Below are 24,268 nucleotides of genomic sequence, written 5' to 3' on the forward strand. Positions count from 1 at the left end.
TACTGAACGCACAGAGAGGAAACTGGTATCTATCTTCTTGTCTCTCTCTGGAGAAGATGCTAAGCTAATTTCCCAAAATGTTGGCGTGTTCTTTTAAGCATTGCTGGTATGGAAATGACAAAGTGTGCTTTGTACTTTATGATTTAGGTCACGCGCGTGGGTCATGCATGCCACACAGCTCACACAGTAGTGCCATTTTCCCATTATACACTAAAGCAATTCCTCTTTTATCCTTGCGTCATCTCTCAACCCCTTCCTGGTGTTATATCGAGACGTATGATATGAAAACGCCTTGGTATAATAACACTATAGGGGCGAGTTTTGATTTGTGGAGCTAACTTTCATCTTTTAGCTGTATTGTAGTGGAAAGAAAAGTGACTTGATTTTGTATTATACTGTTATGTCAAATGTTTACATCTATCAAGCTTCCCCCCTCCCCCTGTATACTTAACGTTAATTTATTAAATTATTTTACATGTTTTACTTCACATATGTCGTGCCCCTTTTTTTCTCTCTATGCATTTCACTATTAAAGCGATGATCTCTCCCAAGGTGCTGGGGTGGCTGTATTTAAGTTAGCGAAAATGTGTAAAGTCTAAACATGGAATAAGAGGCATGTTTAAAGAGACCTGCTAAAATGGTGTATACTTCGGGAGTCATGTTGTGTATTTTGATGCTATGGTTTGTTTGCATTATCAATATTTGTAAATCTTTCATTCGAGTTTCTGCTTAAGGGGAACTATGACCATTTTCAAAATGTATACATGTTATTCCTATGGTCTAATCTATCTAGGTCGTCCTCGGACGGGCCCTCCATCGGTGCTTCCAGTCATCCCGATCCTCCATGCATCTGGCTAGCTGTAATTAACACAACAAAAGGATTCAATGTCCCAGATGATGTCTCTGGTGGCTATATTCAAACTAATTTAGTCTCAATAACGGTCAAACTATTCAACTATTTGAGGTGTCCCAACATTTTTAACTGCCTTGTATCAATTGCCAAGCTACGTCTTAATTGCCCTGCAAATGCTCAATAGATTCTCCCACAAATGTGTTCATATAAGAATTCCTCTATTAAAAAGAGAGGTTCATTCCCTACTGTGATGTGTGTTGTTAAAGACGAACTGGAAGACATGAATGCAAGTTACGGAGTAATAGTTTATTGATGCAAGAAATACAAGTTCAACACCACCAGGTACAGTAATAACTTAATGTATAAATATGATTACCAAAATGATTTCTATAAAAATATGAAAGATAAATATCACATTTTACAATAAATAAGACATAATTGTCAAGTCTTATTGGTAGCCATGTTGGCACAGTTGGCGATGTCTGCAAGTATTTCCTTCAGATGATGAACCTTTGTGTGCTTTGTGCAATTGACTGTCTGAAATGAAATAATCATAACATTAAACCGATGCTTTCAATCAATGCAACTTATAGTACAGTGAATGCATACATTTCAAGCATGGAAGACCCCAGTGGGAATCAAACTCATAACCCTGGCTGTATTGGTGCCATGCTCTACCCCTTTTGAGCTCCCAGGGACCAATCATATTCTAGTATTGAAAATTAAAGCACAATCTGGTGCTTCTCAAGTCACCACTGAAGTACAAGTGTGAATATGATTTTGCACTCCTGGTGCATGAGGGAATTTTAAAGGGGCACTCAAAACTATTTTAAACACATTAATTTAGTTTGACAGTTATTGAGAGTAAATCAGTTTATTAATTTATTTATTAATATGGACACCAGTGACAACATCGGGGGACATTGAATCCTTGTTTTGTGTTAATTACAGCTCAATGAAATGATAAGGTAACAGTCCCTATAAGACAAGGTATTGCTATTTTATCATCTACATCATTTCATGGAGCTGTAACACAAAGGGATTAAGTGGGTGGCGCAGCGGACATTGCGCTTGTCACCAACACAAGAGACACCGGGTTCGAATCCGGCTGTCGGTGTTGCCTCCGGCTTGGGCCGGCCGTCATACTGGCTCAATTGGCAGAGTCAGCGGGTGGAAGTCGATGGGTGGTAATCTGGACGTTGTGGACAGCGACTCCTACAGGTCGGTTGGGGGACGCCTGCACAGCAGAGACAGGAAAATGGCGGGGGTAGTGTGAGCCTCCCACACGTTACACCTCGCCAATGAGAGTCCGCGCTGGCAGGTGAAAAGATGTGACAGGCTGCCTCCTCGTGTACCGGAGGGGACACGTGATGCAAGGCTTCTATCCTCCCTACAACCGACCAGTGGGGGGCATATGCGAGCAACGTTCAAGACAGGGCAGGGGATAATTGGCACCGTGGAATTGGGATGGGAGAAAAATAGAAAGAGGAGAAAAAGTGGATCAAAAAATAAAAAAATATTGTTGAATCCTTTATTTTTCGCTGCGGCGGGTACTTCATGGTACTTTGACAGAGAATAGGTTCCCCAAGCTGTGGAACCAGCTACCCCTGGAGATCCGAACTGCCCCCTCTCTGGAGACATTTAAGTCCAGACTAAAAACACACTTTTACTCCCTAGCCTTCAATAAACCCTGATTTTCCCACACCCTATCTCACACACTCCCATGCTATTGTATCTTTCCCCTTCCCCCTTGTATATGTTCTTGTGTTCTTCTGTCCCCTGTGCCGCATTGTCCTTTGTGCTCCATTATCCTGTAGGTTGCTTCATTGTACTATAGTAAATAACCCCATGTCTAGTGTCCCGCTATTGTCCTATGTGCTATATTTTACTTTGTGCTACTCTATCCGTGTGTTGGCCTACTGTTGTCTTATTGTCTGATTGTACTGTCTTGTCCTGCTGTGCCTTTTTGTATTATGAATATTTATGCTTTTGACTGTACAGCACTTTGGTTGGCTCTTGTGTTTTTAAACATGCTTTATAAATAAATGACTTGACTTGACTTAAGTTAAAGGGTTTAACAGTACTTTGTCTTCAAAATGAGGACATAAACGCTCATATTTGCACTGATGGAGTGTAATAACCTTCTGTTTGCTTGGGGTGCACTGTGTTTTTTGTACAGTACAGACTCAAGTTAAGTGGCCCCACTACTTTCCATTAGTTCTGTGGCTAACAGAGCAGGAGCGTTTTATTTTAGGTGTCCAAAAATTCTGAACTGACCTTTGAACTTGTATCAATTACCAAGCTACTTCTTATTCATCGTTCTGAAACTTCCTTTCAGTCAGGCAAGTGTGAGGAGGAGGGAATATATAACGACAGCCGGCGCTTAACATGAAACCAAGTTCATGTTCATCAAAGACATATTTTATGCAATGATTCATGATTTGAGGTATAAACTATTTTTTTTTATATACATTTAAAAAAATATATAATAATAATAATCACTTTCACTGGCAATATACAACATTCAAAAACGCAAACATTCAACTGTTACCTTTGGATATAATCCACTAACATATGCTGCGGTCCGCAAATCTGAGTACAGTTGTTGTTTCATTTGAAATGGAACATTGACTGTGAGGTTAAAGTGCAGACCTCTAGCTTTAGTTTGATGTTTACACCCATATCGGGCACACTGTGTAGGAATTGTAGCCCTTTTTATACATAGTGACATACACATTTAAATATTTGGTTGCAAAATAAAGTCTGTGACCCTTAAAGGAATAGTTTGGATCTTTGGATATTTAAGTTGTATGAAATACTTGCTGGTACAGGTGACAGTAGTCGATGCGAAGCTATTCGCTTACTTACCGAGTTGCGTGGTTGGAGTTCTGGCCGGGTCTTGAGCGAACCGAAGAGCAAATGTGGTCACGAAAACCAAACAGTTTTACCGTACTTTTCGGACTATAAGCCGCGGCTTTTCCCCCCATTTTTCGACCCTGCGGCTTATATAACGGTGCGGCTTGTATGTGACTCGACGTGACCAAACCCGAAAATGTAAAAATCTAAATATTGCTTTTTTGACTGCATTGAAATATTATTTATCTGTTCCCTTATTTGCTAAACTTAATACAACTTGTAAATGAGTTAATTCTTGTTATTTGTCCGACTGTATTGTGTCCCAATGCTAATTACATATGGTAATTAAACATTAAAACACCTGCAGCTTATAGTCCAGTGCGGCTTATATATGTACACATCATTCAATTTAGCTGCTGCGGCTTATAGTCAGGTGCGGCTTATAGTGCGAAAAGTACGGTAATCCACACCATAACATGCAGGCAAAAGGGTTGCCCATTTCTAACACAAAACCACGGTCCTCCAGCATTTCCTATTCTGCTATCACTTGGCACTATTTTGTTTCTTGATCAAATAAATGGTGTATTACTATGCACTACAACTGTTTCACAGGTAACAAAATGGCGGAGGACCGTGGTTTTGTGTTGGAAATGGGCAACCCTTTTGCCTGAATGTTATGGTGTGGATTAAAAGTGGTCACTGAAATTGCACCTATCTGTACTTTAACTTATAGGGACAGGATGGTGATTATTTGTATTTTATTTTAATGTTGGTAGGCACCGACTGGATGCCGTGCGGTCCTGCTGTTTCCTGGTATTTACTTTCTTAAAGGTCCTCCTCACCTCATGCTCTGTTAACACATTGACCGACAATCACGTTGTACGACGGGTTTGCTGGTCATGCGATTTCTGCCAAGCCACGGCGTACGACGTTATTGAGATCGTATTTCATTGTTTCGCCATGGTATTCATAATTCCGCCACCCAGCCTTTGCTGAGACAGTGGACTCTGCACAACAGTGCAACGCTTCAATACCGCCGCCTGGTGGATGATCGGGCGAGTTACAACCGGAAATGGATCTGGTGATCTCGGTGCATCTGGGAAATCCGTCCGGCAGTCACATATTGTTGTGGGACTCTAGACACACATCCGTGTATATGGATCGCTGCCATAACTCATAATCGATATGATTTGGGCGTTTATTGCGCCATACAAACCGGAAATGGATCTAGTCGATCGACGTCAAATAAGTGGGATCTTTTTCCTCCAGTCTCATCGGCGAACGGTAAGAGGACAGTAACGTTATTTTCAAGGCGATTGTACATTTCTTTATTTACAAACCATCTGATCAATAAATCAACCCATACTACATAAAGCATTTACTGACGATCACGGAATTATAAACGACCCCCCCCCCCCCGTTCATCCGCGCATGATGAGTCATAACGTTTAGGATCATGTACAGTTGAAATTTTTAATATAGCGTGTATCGGCAACAAACAGCAGTTGATAATCTATATATGTGTTTATGCCTATAACTCACGTTCTAGGAATTACTGCAGAAAACAATAAAAACATACTTATATTCTAGACGGTATTTTTGGAAGAATCTATGAATGAAAAAGTATAACGTTCCTACATCCTGAACGATAGATAATCGATGTTGAATGGGCCATAGTAATGTCAATTTAGCAATACAATTTAAAAAGTTATAGGCCTGCAAAGAAGGTGAACATCTCCATAGGCTTAGACTGGTGGTGTTGAAATATGACACGTATATTATGTAAAATTTATAGCAGAGACATTCTCCCATCATTACACTATACAAAGTTTGTTTCCCTTAAAAAGACGTCTCTCTCCCAGCCAGAGGGCCACTCACAGATTCTTATCAGTGACCTGCTGACCCTTGGTGCAGGCTGTGGTTCCGTCCCTCACACACACACCAGATACACACACACTTACACATAGGACAAACCTACACACACGCACACATCTCCCCCACACACACACACACATACATACACCCTCACTCTCAACGCGCCTGTGGTGAGAGATCTCACCAGACTAGCCCGGATCAAATAATTCAAGTCATTGTCACAAAATGCCACAAGCCAACTAATATACGACCAGGTCAACCACTGGTCACATACTTCAGTCTCCATTAATCACAGATCGTTATCATAGAGACACACACGCACAAATGCGCACGTAAATGTGCGTACCACGCACTCATGCACGGCTGACATACAGGCTGACCAATACACAAGACACACGACGTGCACTGAGGAGAGACACCACATACACACACTGGACTAGGGGACTAATAAAGATCACCCTCACAGGGAAGGGGGGACTTCTCTGCTTTGACTGGACTGGACAGACGAGACTGCTGGACTGAACACTGACTGGACGGACTGACTGGACTCCACGGACGAGACTGCTGGACTGACCCACAATGACTTGACTGTTTTTTCTTTCTTTTATATACTCGACCGGCCGGTTGTAACAATCTAGATTTCAATTGTACCTTGCTATATTCACCTTGTATAAATACTTTGCTTATTCACTTTTTATATTACATTGCTTGTTCACTTTTTATAATAAATACCTTCAAAAGTGTTTCATCTCTTATATCTTTAAATATCTTATTACAACTTTCACGATTGAGTCTAAAACGTGACAGTGGCAGTGATCATACATTGATGGATAGAAGCGTGGCAGTCAATGTGTTAACACTGAACACTGAGTCTCCATCGGCAGTGGCTCTATTTTTTATTGTAGGCTGTTATTGGAATTTACAACCTCAAAGTTTGCATAGAAAGTATTGAGCTAATTTGTCAAGGAGTCATCAGTGTTCACCATGGGGGGGGGGGGGTGCTTTGTAGTCTCATAGTTCCGAGGCCCTGCCACATACCTCTGGAATCAGCCTGTTCCACCTTATCCCTCTACCGCGCATTTGCCTCCGCCACTGTTCTCCGTAGGTTGTAGCGTGATGCCTTGTGCTCGTCTAAATTACAAACATCTCAAAACAAACTGGTCAGACTACTGCTTGACCTTACTCCTAGAACCCACCTCACCCCTGTCCACTTTGACAACCTAGGATGGCTTAGAGTAGACAACAGAGTACAGCAACTTGCAATGGGCCTGGTCTACAAGATACACTACACGACTAAGGTACCCATGTACATGTCAAAATACTTCCCAAAGGTCAGTGAATACCACGATCACAACACCAGAGGGAGCTCCACAAATCATGTTAAACCCAGATTCGGCTCAAACAAGGGACTAAACACGTTTCGCAATTATGCCACATCAATGTGGAACGCCCTACCCAAAGCTGTAAAGGAATGTGAATCTCTACCCACTTTCAAAACCACTCTCAAAGAACACCTACGGGAGGCTGCCATTCGAAACTGGCCCCTGTAAATGTCCTAACCCAACCCCCTCCAATGTACAGTAAATGACCAAGTATGGTTTCATCAATATTCCAATGTACAGTTTTGCTTGTACAGTTGTACAGTTTCCCCCACCCACCCCTCCTACCCAACCGCGTGTAGCTTATTCCCAGCGGAAGAGTGCGTCGCGTTTCTCTGATTGGCCATGACGCCCATGTGACCGCGGCAGCGCGAGAGAGCGGCAGTGCGGAAATCGGCTGCATCCTCCACGTCAAGAAAGACAGACAGGCATTCTCTGTGACAAACCCTAACCTTAACCAACTCTGAAATAATGCCTAACCTTCAAGTTTCAAGTTTCTTTAATAGTTGTCATACAGAAGTACAGAATACTTTCATACAAAATGCTTCTTACTGTTACGCTCCAGAGACTGTGCTAGACAAGATAGTATCAAATAACATAGTATAGCATGTAAATTAGAAGTAGAAAATGAGGTCCCAGTGTTCAGTATAGACATATGTACAATGTTCGATGCAGAATAGACGTAACTGAGTTACCATATAATATACAATACTATGCAGTGTACTAATGTACAATACTATATAGTGCAAAGCAGAAATGGGATGAGGTACAATTTAGGTACAATTTACAGTAAGGTGTACGAGTTGTAGTGCAATCCTTCATCAATAAATATAAAGTGTGGGGAGTGGGTGCTACAGTGTGTTTGTTTAAAGTGAGTGTGTGCTATAAAGTGTGGGGAGTGGGTGCTACAGTGTGTTTGTTTAAAGTGAGTGTATGCGTGTGGATGTGTGTGCTATGTGCGTTTGATGGTTGTTGTTGTGTAGTGTTCATTGTTCGTTGAGCAGCCTGATGGCCTGGGGATAGAAGCTTCTTCTGAGTCTTTCTGTGCTCGCCTTGAGACTCCGGTATCGCTTGCCTGATCGCTTAACCCTCCCTAACCTTAACTTAACCTTAACCAACTCCGAAATAATGCCTAACCTTAACTTAACCCTAACCTTAACCAACTCCGAAAGAATGCCTAACCTTAACCCTCCCTAACCTTAACTTAACCCTAACCTTAACCAACTCCGAAATAATGCCTAACCTTAACTTAACCCTAACCTTAACCAACTCCGAAAGAATGCCTAAACTTAACCAGCGGAAGAATGCACGTTTATAGCGAGAGATGATAAACGTAAAAAAGATTCGAACTTGTGACCAACCGCACCACAGGCTCCACAGCACGGCGGCATACCAGTTGAGCTAAGCGTCGAATGAAAAACATCTGGGATTACGGCTACATAATGCCGCAAGCTCTGCTGCTCCGCTGCCGCGGGGCCTGTCGCAGCCAATCAGGGAAAACGCGGAAGCACTTGGCAGCACTCTTCGGCTCCAAATAAAGAATAGGCTACCCAACCCCCCACCCCACCCACCCAACTACCTCCAATGTACAATGTAGACGAAAGTCTTTCTCTGTCTGCATCCCCTTAACAATTGTATGTATTGAGCTGTACTGTACTGTACCCATTCTGAAATCTGTTAATAAAGTTTTAAATCAATCAATCAAAGTCCATGTTGCCTGTCACGAGCCTGACGTTGTAGGCTGAGGTGTGTGCATTCAGAGGTGTGTGGACCGATTTACCCAAGGCTTTTGGTTTGGGAACTCGAATTAAGGTGGAGGGGACTGAAGTTTTCTTCTACCAACAAGATCACAAGAGGGCAATACTACACAGATTCACTGTACGGAGCCTCCAGGAATCGTCTCTTTGGCCCCTGTTTACAACATTGTCATTGCTATATCTATACATTAAAACAGTTATGCATGAATCCTTTTACATCATTGTCCATTGACAATGATGCCCACAGTGAGCATCTCCATTGTCTTTAGAACCTGGCCAAACCTGGCTGGACCCTGACTGAGACAGACACCTTTCATAACCTGGCCAAACCTGGCTGGACCCTGACTGAGACAGACACCTTTCACAACCTGGCCAGACTTGGCTGGACCCTGACTGAGACAGACACCTTTCACAACCTGGCCAGACCTGGCTGGGACTGTTAAGTGTCATCATGGTGTAGCTTGTGTATTTGAATCTAATCTACAAAGATATACTGCTACCCTGACGGAACGGTTTGTGAAATAACAAAGCACATTCCAAAGATTCTATCGGAAAACACAACAGCCAGGAAATTAATCATCCACGTAGGAGCAAATTACATCTCAAATCGACCAATCGAAAATCTGAAATGTGATTTTAATGAATTGCTGAAAATGCTGGATTCCACAAACATCGAATCGCACATCAGTGGCCCCTTGCCAACAGTCTCTAAATTGACTGAAAGATTCAGCAGACTTCTCCAGCTAAACAAATGGCTCTCAACTGCTTGTGTGCTACTACACAATGGCAATTACATTGCAAACTTCGACATGTTCTGGAGACGTGAACAGTTGTTCCAAATGAATGGATTTTCTCTGAACAGATATGGAGGAGAAATGTTCACTTCCCACATTTTCTACTCTATCGAAAATGGCCTTGCAACAAGCTCTAAGACAGACAGTACAATAACACAACCTAACTCTGATGACGTCAAGGCAATAGAATCGCTATCGGAGGACATACAGAGCAAGCTGATTGCTGAGGAGTCGGAACGACTGGATCGGATCGCAGAGGACATCCACAGGATTACAGCAGAACTAACAGCGATCTCCCCGTATCTACGTCAATGCAGTATATCGGCGATCACCGTCGCCCCTCCCCACCTAACCTTTCCCTCCCTGTGTCACTCTCCTGAGTTTCATAAAAGTCAGTCAAAGCTTACCAAAAGCTCGAGCAGTGAACTCCAAGCCCACGTGACTGAACTCAAACTGGAAAGAAACAGACTAAGAAATGATGTAAACTCCATGATCAAAACTGCAGAATTTCATCAATGACAAAACTGAGGAAAACAAAAACAAACCACGTGAACTTTGGAAATTACTCAATAATCAACTAGGCTGCAGTAAAAAACTCAACCAGATTTTAAAATATAAATATAAAGACTGACAACACGCTCATCACAGACAAGCTGGATGTAGCCAATTACTTAAACATTTCTTCACAAACATAGCCATAACACTGGTAAACAAACATATGCACATATTAGGGATGGGCGTGAGTAATCGATTAATCGATTACTCACAGCTATGAGAAAAATCTGTCTTAAATTATTAATAATTTTTATGAATTTACTTCTTTTTTTCTTTTTTTTTTTTACATATTTGTTTCACATGTATGTGTAAGATTATAACTGTTTGTTGGTTTCCTTAAACATATACGTGAATGAACTAAATTAAGTTAAAAAAAATATATATACAGTATTTTTTTTTTAGGGGGTTTCCCTTTACGAGTAATACACAATCACTCGAGTATAGCATGCGATCAATCGATCTGGATTTTTCTTAAAAATGCCCATCCCTAGCACATATACATACAGCAAAGACACAGGATAACATGCTCACACAATTGTGTATAGAAAACAATAACACACACATACATAGCTTCTGATTAAGAATCAGTTCGTGGTAAGTCATTTGAGCATATCTAGTTAAATATGAACCCATTTAAACATCGTCTGGCATGATGTTGACTAGTACAGGCCATTATTTCACTGACTAGATCTAACTATACATGTCCTTTTAAAACCATGATACATGTCCTTTTAAAACCATGATACATGTCCTTTTAAAACCATGATACATGTCCTTTTAAAACCATGATACATGTCCTTTTAAAACCGTGATACATGTCCTTTTAAAACCATGATACATGTCCTTTTAAAACCGTGATACATGTCCTTTTAAAACCATGATACATGTCCTTTTAAAACCATGATACATGTCCTTTTAAAACCGTGATACATGTCCTTTTAAAACCATGATACATGTCCTTTTAAAACCATGATACATGTCCTTTTCCAAAGCAGGAAGCTCACAGTATAATCAGATGTGTCTTCATATATTCTACCGTGGATCAAGATATGAGTTTATGATGAGTTTCATCTGTCAATAATTTCCTCAGCAGAACATGTGAAGACACATCTGCTTCCTAACATGCTTCCTATCACCCTTCCTATGTTTCTTAACATGTTTCCTATTACCCTTCCTATGTTTCTTAACATGCTTCCTATAACCCTTCCTATGCTTCCTATCACCCTTCCTATGCTTCCTATCACCCTTTCTATGTTTCTTAACACCCTTCCTATGTTTAACAGGCGCCCCCAAAAGTAGCCATTTCTTTTTTACTTGAACTTGAGGACTGCATACTTTCTTTGCAAACCAAAATACTATACTTTATACTTATAGCACATGCATGAGCCTGGTCTCTTTTGAAAGATATAACATTCTGAAGTTTCTGATACAATTTCACTTTTATTGCTAATGAAATAGAGTAACATAGCCATAGGTCTGAACTTGTTACTCATGTTTTTCTGTAGTAGTTCTGTAAATATCCAAAAGTATATTTCCAAAAATACATGACCTTCCTATGTTTCTTAACATCCTTATGCTTTCTATCACCCTTCCTATGTTTTTAACATCCTTCCTATGCTTCCTAACATGCTTCCTATCACCCTTCATCCTTCCTATGCTTCCTAACATGCTTCCTATGCTTCCTAACATCCTTCATAACATATGCTTCCTAACATCCTTCCTATGTATCCTATGTATGAATGCAACAAATTACTAAGTAATCATTTTCTTTTTTCTTTTCTTTTTTTACTTTGTTGTTACGTTGTTCCCCTGCTCCCCTTCCCCTAGCTGCCCCCTCCTGTTAAGTGCCTTGGGTCTCATGAAAGGCGCTATATAAATCTAAGATATTATTATTATTATTATTATTGATGCGTAAAACAAAAAATAAAACAAATAATTATGTAAATATATAATTTATTGATGCATAAATATAAATAGTACAAAAATAACTTTTTGAGGATGAAAAATAAATATGACCTTTTGCAATAAATAGGTGTCAAGTCAAAGTACAATCATTATGAATTGAAAATGGGGGACCCTGAAGTAAACAAGACGAAAGTCTTTGTCTGGTCTGCATCCCCTTAACAATTGTGTGTATTGAGCTGTACTGTACTGTACCCATTCTGCAATCTGTTCATTACAGTTTTCAATCAATCAATCAATCAATGTTCTATTGAATTCTATCCTCCTCTTGAGGGCACAGAGTTCAAGTCTTCTCAGTATTCTCTTCAGGTAATCTTTCTTGCCCCACCTCACTGTGCAATTACTCGCTTCCTGAAACAGAACAATCACAAACGTTAACATATTATGCCATTTGGTGGACGCTTTTATTCAATATGCTTCACAGTCCCATTGTCAACATAGGGGAATCAAACTCGTGCCGTGCTCTACCCTAATGGACCGACCTCATCCTAATCCTAATCTAATCCTCATATCGGACATCAAAGCACACCAAGGTGTTCAACAACTGTAAATAGAATGCTATGTTGCAAGGTGCACCACAGGGGTACAAGCATGAATTTGATTTTAGATCAGATTAGATTAGAATTAATTGTCATTAGGGCGGCTAAGTGGCACAGTGGGCAAGGCGCTCGCCACTAACGCAGGATATGCTGGGTTCGAGCCCAGCTCTCGGCGTTGCTTCCGGCTTGGCTGGTCGTTCATACTAATACAATTGGCAGTATTAGGGGGTGGGAAAGCCGGTGGGTGGGGATCGGACGTTGTGGACAGCGACTCCTACAGGTCGGTTGGTGCGCCTGTACAGCAGAATCAGGAAGCAACGGGGGCAGTGTGAGCCTCCCACGCGTTACTCCTCGCCGCTGAGAGATCGCGCTGTGCAGGTGAAAAGATGCGACGGCTGCCTCCTCGTGTACCGGAGGGGACACGTGATGCAAGGCTTCGTCCACATTGCAGCCGACCAGTGGAAGGCATGGTCTAACAATGTTCGAGACAGGGGAGGGTAGAATTTGATAATACGAAATTGGGATGGGAGAAAAATAGAAAATGGGGAGAAAAAGTAGATAAAAAAATAATAATTATTGTCATTGTACAGCACAAGTACAGTACAACGAAAATAAGTTGGCATCCAACCAGAGAGCAAGGTAACAGTAAAGTGCAAAAAAAACCAATATACAGTGTGACAATGTGATTTACAATGGTAAATGGTGCATTTATATAGCAGCTTTTATCCAAAGCGCTTTACAATTTGTTCCTCACATTTGACCTATTCACTCACACATTCACACACTGACACCGAGACAACCATGTAAGGTGCCCAACCTGCACATCGGGAGCTGTTAGGGGTTAAGTGTCTTGCTCAAGGACACTTCGACACGCTGCCTAGGAGAAGCGGGAATCAAACCGGGAACCTCCGGATTACCAGACGACTGCTCTTCCTCCCGAGCCACTGACAAATGATTAAATAGAATATATATAATGAGCTACTACGTAATATGCTAATCTGATGTATGTACAGTATGATTATATTTATTATTATAGTATTATTATAATATTATGATTTTGCACCCCTGATTAGCACATGGGTCATTTAAAGTCGGCCAGAAGGGGATTCCTATGGGTAATTCTTGCATATTGTTGCATATTCTTGCATAAATGTAAGAAATTATTATTATTATTATTATTATGAAGCATGATTTTGTAACAGGTTGAGCAGACTGCCGGTATTCAGTGACTTCTAGACGACAGATTTAATTCCTCCTTACCTGATTGTTGTTGTAAATGTGCAGGAGGTCGGTGAGGTCAGTGAGTTTGGCGTTAACTCCATTTAAACTCTTCTCAGCCAAGCAGAAGAGGTCAGACTGGGGGGAGAAATGAGAGAGATCAGGTACAACATCATACAAACACCTTCAATTATGTCTGAAAGTCAAGAAATTGTATGATTAATAAAAGAACCATCATTTTGGACTTACTGGGCATTTCTGGACACTAGAAGCATTACATATCTTTGGCACCTTCTTCGACAGCATGGCCTGTTACAAGATAGGAATTCCATTATACAATGCACTTACAATTGACACATCAACAATAGACTACAAGAGCATGACGCAAAAATACTTGACTGTCTCAAGGGGTGATACTGTGTACTTTTTATCAGTGAACCATTATGTCTTACCTCTGGATAAGTCTTTTTTCCCGCTTCAAATTCAATCTCTTTCAGCAGATTTGCATAGATCACCATAGTCTGCATCACTAACAGGCCTACAAGACAGAGGAGACAGGTGGTCTTCATGGCTTCGAGGTGCAGCGTGGGGACTCCTGTTGGTTTGAGGTGGAAAGTTGACTCAAACTCAAACACTTCTGCTGCTTATATTGTCGCCACATGCTGACAAATCACTATACATCCTGATGAAGATTGAGATTACACCTGCGTCACTTCCTGATGACATCCACTGACTTTGCGCAGATAATCATATTCTCCATCACTACTAAGCCTACAAAACAGCGTGGGGGGACTACTGTAAAGGTGTAAGGTTGAGGTAGAAAGGTTACTCACTTCCAAACTGGATATTCTGTTATTGATCCCCTTGGGGGAAATCACCACATGCTGATACACTATTAATATAAAATTTCATAACATGAGACTTTATAAACAGTGGGTAGTTAAGATTATTATGATTACAGTGTAGGGCAGTAATAGACAGTGAACGCAGCAGGTTACATTAGCTGTGTGGCTAACCAGCAGGAGCCATGTGTATGAGGAAGCACATCATGGATTGGGATGAGAAAGGACCCTTCGGATCAACAACATTGATTGATTGATTGATTGAAAACTTTATTAACAGATTGCAGAATGGGTACAGTACAGTACAGCTCAATACATACAATTGTTAAGGGGATGCAGACCAGAGAAAGACTTTCGTCTTGTTTACATCAGGGTCCCCCATTTTCAATTCATCGTAACATATGTGACATACATGACATACCGATAGACAGTACTGCTACATCTATACATTTATGACATACCAGATTTGCAATTACAGTACTGTTTGTGATACAAAAAGAGTCCAGGAAGAAAAGAGTATATACATTTGACGTAGAAACTGTACATTGGATTGGGTAGGTGGGGGTGGGGGGGGACTGTACATTGGAGGTGGTTGGGTGGGTGGGGGGGGGGGGGGGGGGGGGTTGGGTAGGAGTGGGGGGGGGGGGGGGGTTGGGTAGGAGGGGTGGGGGGGGGACACTGTACAACTGTACAAACAACACTGTACATTGGATTATTGACAAGACCATACTTGGTAATTTACTGTACATTGGAGGGGGTTGTGTTCGGACATTTACAGGGGCCAGTTTCGAGTTGCAGTCTCCCTTAGGTGTTTTTTGAGTGTGTTTTTGAAAGTGGGTAGTGATTCACATTCCTTTACAGCTTTGGGTAGGGCGTTCCACATTGATGTGGCATAATTGCGAAACGTGTTTAGTCCCTTGTTTGAGCCGAATCTGGGTTTAACATGATTTGTGGAGCTCCCTCTGGTGTTGTGATCGTGGTATTCACTGACCTTTGGGAAGTATTTTGTCATGTACATGGGTACCTTGGTCGTGTAGTGTATCTTGTAGACCAGGCCCATTGCAAGTTGCTGTACTCTGTCGTCTACTCTAAGCCATCCTAGGTTGTCAAAGTGGGCAGGGGTGAGGTGGGTTCTAGGAGTAAGGTCAAGCAGTAGTCTGACCAGTTTGTTTTGAGATGTTTGTCATTTTGTTTTTAGCGCCTTTGAGGTGCTTTGGTACCATGAGGTGCAAGCATAGTCGTAGTACCCTTGAATGAGTGCTCCTGCTAGAGTCTTCAGGGTATTCTTGTTTACCAGTGAGGAGATCCGGTACAAGAATCGAGTTCGTTGGTTGACTTTTTTTATTACATTGGATGCCATTTTGTCACAGGAAAGATTTGCCTCTAGGATGGAACCCAGGTAGGTAATATCTTCTTTCCTTGTGACAATATTGTCACCCACTGTAACTGAGAAGCCGTCGGTCTTGCTGAGTTTGTTATTTGAACCGAAGAGAATGGACTCTGTTTTGCCCATGTGTAATGATAGTTTGTTATCAGCGAGCCATATGCAGATTTTGCCTAGTTCTGAGCTGAGGGTTTTTTCAACCTGTAACTTGTTCTTGTCAGAGACCAGCAGGGCTGAGTCGTCCGCAAACAGGAACAAGTTGCAGTCACAAGCTGACGACATGGCATTTGCATAAATTAGGAACAGTAGCGGACCTAGTATGCTTCCTTGTGGAACACCACAGCTTACTGTGAGGGGGGGGGATAGGGTACCGTTTACCTCCACCATCTGCTCTCTCCCCTCCAGGTAGGATTGCATCCAGCTCACTGATAGACTATCAAAACCAATTGCTTTTAGCTTGTCAATCAGAATGGTGTGATTGACAGTGTCGAAGGCCTTTTGTAGGTCCAGCATGACCATGCCGCAGTATTTGCCCGCGTCCACCTCTTGTTTGATGTGGTCGTTTAAATAGAGAAGGCATGTGTCAGTGGAGTGGGATGTTCTGAAGCCAGATTGGAATTCGTAGATTAGATTTTTTTCCGCAAGGTATTTTTCGACCTGTTCGTATACAATTTTTTCCATGACTTTCGAGATGGAGGTAAGGATAGAAACAGGGCGGTACTTGCCTGGGTCTAATTTACTGCCTTTTTTGTGCAGAGGGGTCACTCTCGCAATTTTGAAGTCCTTGGGGACGTGTCCCTGTTTTATGGAGAGGTTTATTATGTGTGTGATGACTGGGGTGATGGCGGCTGCTGAGTCTCTGAGGAATTTGGAGGGGATGTTGTCATGGCCAGTGGCCTTGTTGGGTTGGAGGGCGCTCAGTTTTTTGAGTACCTCATCTGTTGTTACCATTTCCAGTTTGAAGTCGTCTTTGTGGACCCCTAGGTTCTTGTAGTATGCTACTATGTGTTCTACCCCATAATGCCCTGAGTGGGAGGGTAGTTTGTTTACCAGTGTTGTGGCTATGTTTGTGAAGAAACTATTTAAGTAATTGGCTACATCCAGCTTTTCTGTGATGAGCGTGTTGTCTGTCTTTATGTTTATGTTTGAGAATCTGGTTTTAAGTTTTTTACTGCAGCCTAGTTGGTTATTGAGTAATTTCCAAAGTTCACATGGTTTGTTTTTGTTTTCCTCTGTTTTGTCATTGATGACATTTTTTTTTGCTGTTTTGATCATGGAGTTTACATCATTTCTTAGTCTGTTTCTTTCCAGTTTGAGTTCAGTCACGTGGGCTTGGAGTTCACTGCTCGTGCTTATGGTAAGCTTTGACTGACTTTTACGAAACTCGGAGCATTTTTTGTCTCTGGTTTTCATAGCGGTCAGTATTTCAGCGTGCATCCACGGCTCAGCGCGATTTTTTACCCTGGTGGTTCTTAGGGGGGCCATGTTGTTTAGTATCGTTGAAAATTTGGTTTTGAAGCCAAGCCATGTTTCTTCAACCAGTGTACCATTGAGCTCATCTGACCAGTCCAGACTCGGTTAAAGGCCTCGCTAGAGTAGGTTTTGAGGTCTCTAGATGTGACTGTTTTGTGACAGCCAGCCTTTTGTTTTAGCTTTTTGCGCGTACAGAATATCATATAATGATCACTTAACCCGCATGCTATAACCCCTTTATTGGCGATCTTGGACTTGTCAGAGGTCAGGATGAGGTCAATGGTAGTCTGAGTTGACTCACACACACGTGTGGGTTGTGTGATTAGTTGGCTGAGGCCGTGCAGATCACAAAACCTATTGTAGGATTTGAAGACGGGTCTCTGGTTTTCATAGCGGTCAGTATTTCAGCATGCATCCACGGCTCAGCGCGATTTTTTACCCTGGTGGTTCTTAGGGGGGCCATGTTGTTTAGTATCGTTGAAAATTTGGTTTTGAAGCCAAGCCATGTTTCTTCAACCAGTGTACCATTGAGCTCATCTGACCAGTCCAGACTCGGTTAAAGGCCTCGCTAGAGTAGGTTTTGAGGTCTCTAGATGTGACTGTTTTGTGACAGCCAGCCTTTTGTTTTAGCTTTTTGCGCGTACAGAATATCATATAATGATCACTTAACGATCTTGGCGATCTTGGACTTGTCAGAGGTCAGGATGAGGTCAATGGTAGTCTGAGTTGACTCACACACACGTGTGGGTTGTGTGATTAGTTGGCTGAGGCCGTGCAGATCACAAAACCTATTGTAGGATTTGAAGACGGGTGCATCTTTTTGTTGCATATCCGTGTTCCAATCCCCAATAAGAATCATTTCTGTATCCTCAACTCCAGCTAAGCACGCATCCAACACATCATAAAAGCCATTTTGGTCTGGCGGTCTGTAAATTGTGCCGACTAGAACAGATTTAGCCCTTTCAAATAGAATTTCTACAAAAACAGTTTCAATAGCCTCATGATCTAGGTCTGTACGGTTAATAAATTTAGTGTCTTTATGGATGTACATACAGACACCTCCTCCATGCCTGTTCCTGTCATTGCGGACTAAAGAATAGTTCAACATCACCGGTAAGTAGGAGTTAGAGCTAAGTGTCCAAAATTCTGAACTTACCCTTTAATTCGTATCAATTACCAAGCAAATCTTTCTTCATTAAAACCTCAATCAGGCAAGTGTGGGGCAAGGAGGGATATACTAGGGTGACCATATTTTTGATTTCCAAAAAAGAGGACATGCTGGCCCCAGCCTCGAGATACTTAATGATACTTTTCACAATCGAAGCGGGCATGGCCCACCTTCATTTCACTATGTCTTGTGTATGTACTGTACTGTATGTGATGAATAAACCTTATGAGGGCCGACGGTCCACTCTACTGGTTAAAGTTGCTTACTCGTGAGTAGTACGTTCATTGATACAGAATAATAATGTCCACAGCCTCTCCGGTGTAAAACAAAGATATCCAAATGGTTTATTTCTCTTCCACAGCAAAGTCTTTCTTTACAGAAGTGATCCTAAAGCTATTTTCCTAAACTAAAACTTGTTTGGCTGTTTACTGCCACGAAATATTCACGTCACAACTACAAGTTAAGAAAACTGTATTTTCCCAGTCTCCAAAATCACAGCAGACTCGACACATGACAAAATTCCTCCACACCTGAAAGCCGTAAATATCAACTTGCCGGCTCTTTCCACAGCAAAACGGTAGGCAAGGCACCCTGGTGTAGAAATGCAGGCTTCAATCTATGTTGTTTAGTCTATCTGTTCAGTACTGCTCAGCACTGTTTCAAGATGCACAATGAGCTCTTCTTCTTTTTTGAATTTCCGGCAGTGTGGCGTATTACTGCCCTCCGCAATTCTTTTGATGGGCTCTTCTTCTTCTTCTTTTCCCGCAGTCTACTGGAACCCGTCATCCCCTACATCAGGGCTATTCAACTGGCGGCCCGCGGGCCAGATCCGGCCCGCGGGATGATTCTGACCGGCCCGCCAAAGATTACATGATAATAAAAAATTATAAAAAAAAAAAAAAAAAATTTTACTTTTTTCTTTTCATGTCAACGTTAACACGCACAATTGAGCCAAAAGTCGCTCAATTAATGACAGATTTCATTGATAAATTGAGGGAAAACTTTGCAAGTCGATTTGATGAATTTGACATGTCCAGAGAATTGATGCATTTTGTGAGCAACCCATTTGCCAATGTAGCTGCTATTTCCACAAAAGGACAAGAGTTCCTTGCATCACTTCACATTGATGAAGGTCTCCTGCAACTTGAAATAATTGACATGCAAGCATCATCTGCTCTGAAGCAGGCACTTGAGAATGAATCCACCACAACATTTTGGATAAAGTGTATTCATGTCAAGACATTCCCCAAAATAAAAACGCTGGCAATATCTGTGCTAACAATGTTTGGCTCAACATACACCTGTGAATCCAGTTTCTCTCACATGAATGCCATTAAAACAAGCAACCGTGCCTCCTTGACAAATGAGCATTTGCATCACTGTTTGCGGGTAGCCCTCACTTCCTATGAACCCTCTTTCTCTGCCATTGCCCAGTCAAAGAAGTGCAATCGCTCTCATTAGATGTGTGTATGTAGGCTAGGCCTGTCTGCCCCCCACCCCCCTGATGTTTGAGAGTTAAGAGTGGACAATAAGTGCTAATAAGATGCTGTGATTTGCTGTTGTTGCACAGACATGAAGCACTTTTTCATAAGCTCAGCTGCACTATAATGTGTTTTTTTGTTCACGTGTTGATGTTAGAATGTTCAGATGCACATCATGCACTTGTTTGTTTTTTATTTTATTTTTATATTGAAATGTTGAAAAGGAGATGTTGCAGTTGTTGCACAGTCATAAATGAAGCACTTTTTGCAGGAGATGTTGCAGATGTGGCACATACTGTAAATGAAGCACTTTTTTTGAAAAGTATACTACTTTTGCAATGTAGTTAAATAAAAGTTGTGAAAATGTGGTTGCGTGTTGTGTCAAGTGTACATATATTCATAGCACGGGGAGGCGCCGTGGCAGTCCGGCCCCTGGCCCCTTGGGTTTCTGACAATGTGGCCCCCTGAACAATTTAGTTGAATAGCCCTGCCCTACATTGTCCATTGGAGTGCAGCTATTGCTGCTACTTCCTGTCTGAGCCCCCCTTTGCGGGACACTCCTTGCCCCCTGCGATCTTATTCTGGGCTTCTTGGTCCCTCACAGCCCCCTCATCCAATTCCCTAACCACCTTCTCCCATTTCAGACCTTCCATTCCCAAATGTTGAACCGCTACCCTAACAATCATCTTTACCCTAGCTGTTCTACCCTTAGCCTCTGCCAGCCCATTAACTACCCCTGCCACGAAGGCCACAATACCAAATTTCTCCTCCCTTACCCTCTCTCTATCCTCCTGCTCTACCCTCTCTGCCAAATGCCCTTCTCCAACCCCCTGCACCCTTTCTTGGCTTCCCTGTCCTACCCTGCTAACCGCCTCAGCATACGATAACTTACCCTCCCTTCTCACTCTCCGAACCGCGACCTCCTTCTTCATCACCTCACACCCCCTAAACGCTACACTATGCTCCCCACCACAACTACAGCACATCGGCTTCACTCCCTCTCCACACTTCCCATAGTCATGTTCCCCGCCACACCTAGTGCACCTCTGCCCCTTCCTACACGTGGTAGCTATATGGCCAAACTCCTGGCACCTATAACACCTAAGAGGATTCTGAACAAATTCCCTAACCCTATACACCATTTGCCCTGCAAACACCTCCCTAGGAACATCCCCACCCTCAAACTCAATCACTACCGTCTCCGTCTCTATCCTATCCGCTCCCCTCTTCATCCTTTCTACTCTCTTAACTGTGCCATTTCGCCTGTCCTCCCTTAACTCGTCCACCAGCTGCCCTACGCCCATCCCGACCGGCACCCCAGCTATCACCCCCTTACATCTCCTCTTCTCCCCTACTCTCACCACCTCCTGTATCCCCTCCCCACCAATGCTCCTCAACCTCCTAGCCCTCCCCGCCTGCTCCTCACTACCACACCCTACGGCCAAGTTCCCATCCCACAAAACTCTCGCATACTTTACCCCCCCTAATTCCTCGTCAATGAGTTTGGGCAACGTGCGCCTGCCTATTCTCCTCTCTCCCCTCTCCCCCTCAAGCCTAATCACCATATGAATCACTTTTGCCACATCATTTCCAGCACCCTCGCCTCCTGGCCCACTTGAGCTATCGTCCCTCACTTTCTTCCTCTTCCACTCTTCTCCCCCACTCTCCTCCCCCCTACTCTCTTCTTCTTCTTCTTCTTCTTATTTGAATTTCCGGCAGTGTAGACGCATCGTGGCGTATTACTGCCCTCCGCAATTCTTTTTATGGGCTCTTCTTCTTCTCCTTCTTCTCCTTCTTCACCGTCTTTTTCTCCTTCTACTGGACCCCGTCATCAACTACATTGTCCATTGGAGTGCAGCTAATGCTGCTACTTCCTGTCTGAGCCCCCCTCCGCGGGACCCTCCTTGCCCCCTGCGATCTTATTCTGGGCTGCTTTGTCCCTCTCAGCCCCCTCAGCCAATTCGCTATACACCTCCTCCCAGCCCAGACCTTCCAATCCCAGATGTTGAACCGCTATCCTAACAATCATCTTCACCATCGCTGTTTTACCCTTAGCCTCTGCCATACCAGTAACTACCCCTGCCACGAAGGCCACAATACCTAATTTCTCCTCCCTTCCCCTCTCTACCTGCTCTACCCTCACTGCCAAATGCCCTCCTTCCACCCCCTGCACCCTTTCTTGACTGCCCTGTCCTACCCTGCTAACCGCCTCAGCATGCGACAACTTACCCTCCCTTCTCACTCTCCGAACCGCGACCTCCTTCTTCATCACCTCACACCCCCTAAACGCTACACTATGCTCCCCACCACAACTACAGCACTTCGGCTTCACTCCCTCTCCACACTTCCCATATTCATGTTCCCCGCCACACCTAGCGCACCTCAGCCCCTTCCTACACGTGGTAGCTATATGGCCAAACTCCTAGCACCTATAGCACCTAAGAGGATTCTGGACAAATGCCCTAACCCTATACATCCTACGCCCTACAAACACCTCCCTAGGAACAACCCCACCCTCAAACGTAATCACTACCGTCTCCGTCACTGCCCTCTCTGCTCCCCTCTTCATCCTTTCTGCACTCTTAACTATGCCATTACGCCCGTTCTCCTTTAGCTTTTCCACCAGCTGCTCTACTGTAACCTCGACCGGTACCCCAGCTATCACCCCCTTACATCCCCCCTCCCCTACTCTCGCCACCCTACTTATACCCACCCCACCAATGCTCCCCATCTTCCTAGCCCTCTCCACCTGCCCCTCACTACCACACCCTACGGCCAGATTCCCATCCCACAAAACTCTCGCGTACTTTACCTCCCCTAATTGCTCGGCAATGAGTTTGGGCCACTCGAGCCTACCTACTTTCCCCTCTCCCCTCTCCCCCTCAAGCCTGACCACTATATGAATCACTTCCTCTTTTGCCACATCATTTCCAGCACCCTCGCCTCCCGGCCCACTTGAGCTATCGTCCCTCGCTTTCTTCCTCTTCCCCCCTTCTTCCCCACTCTCCTCCCCCCTACTCTCCACGGCACCACCCGACCCCTTACCCTTGCCCTGGCTACTCTCACCCCCATCGCTGTCGTTCCTCTCCGTCTGTTTCTTCCTCTTCTTCCCCGCCGTTTCCCACACCTCCCTCTCAATCTCTTCTTTCTCACTCTCCCTCTCCTCCCCACTATACTCCATTCTGTCACCACCCGACTCTTTGCCCTGGCTATTCTCACCCCTATCGCTGTCGCTCCTTGCTTGCAGCTCCTTTTTAGCTCTCGACGACAGTCTCGCCAAGACCGAGTTATACTCGTCAAGGCTCAACAATTTCCAACACTCGTCGTCACACCTCTCCAGCTCGTCAAGGCTCATCAATTCCCACCCCTTGTTGTCACTCCCCTTCATGTCACCATCGTTTCTTCCACTTGAGCTATCGTCCCGCACTTTCTTCCCTTCTCCCCCACTCTCCTCCCCCCTACTCTCACCCGACCCCTTACCCTTCAACTGATCGCGAATATCTACTATTCGTAGCTCCATTTGCCGTTCTTCCTCTCCCTTCTTCTTCTTCTTTCCACCACCCATCTTTCCACAGCAAAAGGGTTGGCAAGGCACCTTTCCACAGCTTTCCACAGCAAAACAGTAGGCAAGGCAGTGAGCTTCTTCTTCTTCTTCTTATTTGAATTTCCGGCAGTGTAGACGCATCGTGGCGTATTACTGCCCTCCGCAATTCTTTTGATGGGCTCTTCTTCTTCTTCTTCTTTTCCCGCAGTCTACTGGAACCCGTCATCCCCTACATTGTCCATTGGAGTGCAGCTAATGCTGCTACTTCCTGTCTGAGCCCCCCTCCGCGGGACCCTCCTTGCCCCCTGCGATCTTATTCTGGGCTGCTTGGTCCCTCTCAGCCCCCTCACCCAATTCCCTAACCACCTCCTCCCATTCCAGACCTTCCATTCCCAAATGTTGAACCGCTATCCTAACAATCATCTTCACCATCTCTGTTTTACCCTTAGCCTCTGCCATCTATTCTTCTTCTTCTTCTTCTTCTTATTTGAATTTCCGGCAGAGTAGACGCATCGTGGCGTATTACTGCCCTCCGCAATTCTTTTTATGGGCTCTTCTTCTTCTCCTTCTTCTCCTTCTTCACCTTCT

At 43.5% G+C, this 24,268-nt stretch overlaps 1 protein-coding gene across 1 annotated transcript in view; it reads left to right on the plus strand.

The window, feature by feature from the left end:
- kif3a (kinesin family member 3A) overlaps positions 1–2,851 on the plus strand; it is a 41,477-nt gene extending 38,626 nt beyond the window's left edge. The window contains exon 18 of the mRNA XM_084332204.1: positions 794–2,851. The gene's annotated coding sequence lies outside the window, so the exon portion shown is untranslated. The remainder of the gene's footprint in view (positions 1–793) is intronic.
- Positions 2,852–24,268: the final 21,417 nt, after the last annotated feature.

This window comes from Notolepis coatsorum (genome assembly GCF_963971535.1).
Source record: "Notolepis coatsorum genome assembly, chromosome: 16".
Taxonomy (NCBI): domain Eukaryota; kingdom Metazoa; phylum Chordata; class Actinopteri; order Aulopiformes; family Paralepididae; genus Notolepis; species Notolepis coatsorum.